Source organism: Battus philenor, unplaced genomic scaffold, assembly GCF_028537555.1.
Source record: "Battus philenor isolate CCGP_79_NKW_IND1 unplaced genomic scaffold, ilBatPhil1.0.hap1 SCAF_41, whole genome shotgun sequence".
Taxonomy (NCBI): domain Eukaryota; kingdom Metazoa; phylum Arthropoda; class Insecta; order Lepidoptera; family Papilionidae; genus Battus; species Battus philenor.
This window is the reverse complement of record NW_027181706.1, coordinates 132,485-135,495: the sequence shown is the minus strand read 5'-3', so window position 1 is coordinate 135,495 and position 3,011 is coordinate 132,485.

Below are 3,011 nucleotides of genomic sequence, written 5' to 3'. Positions count from 1 at the left end.
CACGAGAACGAAACATAGCTACAGTACCAGCACTAGATCGACAAAGGCAACGGATCAGCCGCTCATTAACACGTGCATCATTCGTTCGGCTTGCCTTTGAATATGCACCAGATATTAACTACTCAGCGCATTCAAAAATTGCTATCGGTGGAATGGATAAAGTATGTCAATATTGTCATGCATTGAAATTTCGGAATGAAGCAGCCGGCATGTGCTGCGCATCAGGAAAAGTTGTGCTGTCACCTCTACCCGCTCCGCCGGAGCCTTTATTATCCCTTCTTACTGGCAATTCAGATGATTCCAAATTATTTTTGCGTAAGATACGCAAATTTAATTCTTGCTTCCAAATGACGTCATTTGGGGCAACTAAAATATGCGATCGTGCATCCGATGGACGTAATTTTGAAACTACATTCAAAATTCAAGGCCAGGTGTACCATAAAATCGGATCACTGATGCCAATGCCTGATAACATTCCGAAATTTCTTCAAATTTATTTTATGGGCGATTGTGAAGAGCGCGTGACGACTCGGTGCCTGTATAATTTTATTGAACAAGCAGAGGAAAGAGCAATTGTGATATTATTGGAAAATTTTTTAGAAGTTCACAATCAACTAATTCAATTGATCAAAAGAGTTTCGCCACGACTGCAAAATGACAATTATCAAATCGTCATAAAAGCCGACAAAGTACCATTAGGTGAACATGCTCTATCGATCTATAAAAATTACACGGCGAGACAACACTATCAGTACGATTTCGGATCTACACCGTTCATATGACGCACTACAATATCCATTAATATTTTTATATAATTAATATAATTAATATCACCTTAATATCAAACAGTATGATCCAAATACCGGTAAATTTGACAATTATCCGTTTACTTTCTTACTATATGTATTGATTTAATTTCGTATTGCATTTTATTTTTTATTTTTTTAGGTGATTACAGAAATAATAAAGTTAGCTCAATGAACCACTACGCACACCGAATAATGGTTAGACAACATCAAGACAATTATATCCTTCGATATCGTCAGCTGTTCCATCAATACATTGTTGATATGTATGCTAAGGTCGAAAGCGAACGCTTGCGATTCCTTCGATTTAATCAGGCAAAACTACGATCGGAAGAATATATTCACTTACGAGATGCTGTTGCTGGAAACATCGATGGAAATTTAAATCCCAATGACATCGGTAATGCTTTCATTTTACCTTCAAGCTACATCGGCAGTCCACGGAACATGCAGGAATACATGCAAGATGCGATGACTTACGTACGTCATTACGGCCGACCGGATTTATTTATTACATTCACATGTAATCCGAATTGGGAAGAGATACAAACTTTACTATTGCCAGGACAACAAGCCATTCATCGTCATGATTTAACTGCACGTGTGTTTAAAAAAAATTGAAATCCTTAATTGATTTTATTGTTAAATATTCAATTTTTGGTATCACACGTTGTTGGCTGTATACGATAGAGTGGCAAAAGCGAGGTTTGCCTCATGCCCACATTTTGGTTTGGCTTAAAGATAGAATCCGTCCTGAAGAAATCGATCAAATAATTTCAGCCGAAATTCCAGACCCATTAATTGATCAAGAATTATTTGATATTGTCACCAAACACATGATCCATGGGCCATGCGGTGCTTTCAACATGACGTCACCGTGCATGGAAAATGGAAAATGTAAAAAAAACTTCCCAAAGCCGCATACGAATGACACGATCACGGATATTGATGGTTATCCAAAGTATCGCCGCAGAAGTACTGAGAATGGTGGCCACACATTTACAATGCGACTGCCGAACTTTCCAAATCAAGTTGAGTTTGATAATGAGTGGGTGGTACCATACTCACCACTACTTTCAAAAACTTACAAAGCTCATATCAATGTTGAGCTTTGCAGTTCTGTTAAATCAATTAAGTATATTTGTAATTATGTAAACAAAGGCAGTGATTTGGCCATATTTGAAGTACAAAACATTAATAAAAATGACGAAATAGCACGATACCAAATGGGCAGATACATTAGCAGCAATGAAGCTATTTGGCATATTCTCAGCTTTCCCATCCACGAAAGAGATCCTGCTGTCCAACATCTGGCAATACATCTTGAAAACGGTCAACGTGTATACTTCACTGAAGAAAATGTTCTCCAAAGAGCGTTCGAAGCTCCGAAAACGACTCTAACTGAATTTTTTACATTGTGTCAAAAACCTGATGTTTTTGGCAAATTCGCGAAGACATTGGTGTATGGTGATGTTCCGCGTTATTTCACATGGAACAAATCCAGTAAAAATGGGAGCCACGGAAACAAGGAAAACCACATCCTTCCATTACAGGCATATTCAAAGCTAAGACATTGGGGAGACTTTACACGGTACATCCAAAGCAACGTGAGTGCTTCTATTTACGTTTGTTATTGGTGAATGTTCCCGGACCAACGTCTTTTGAATTTTTACGAACAGTTAATGGTCGAGTATTCAATACATACCAGGATGCATGTCGTGAACTGCAATTGCTAGAAGACGATAACCATTGGGACTTAACGCTTGCTGATGCTGCGTTGACATCAACACCGAATAACATTCGTCAGTTGTTTGCTATTATTTTGACGACATGTTATCCCTCGCAAGCACAATCTTTGTGGGAAAAATATAAAAATTGTATGACAGAAGACATCTTGCACCGAATTAGACAAACAAATCAATCCCAAAACATAGATTATACACCAGAGATGTACAATGAAGCATTGGTCTTAATCGAGGATTTATGTGTTCTTATTTCAAATTTACCACTTAATCATTATGGTATGCCATCACCTAATCGTCCAGCCACCGACTTAGTCAATACCGATTTACAACGAGAAAATCAATATGACCATGGAAGTTTAGCAACAATTATCATGAACAGTGAACCGTTACTGACAGCAGAACAAAAAATTATTTATGATCGGATTATGCTGGCTGTTGCTGCTGAACAAGGCGGTTTTTT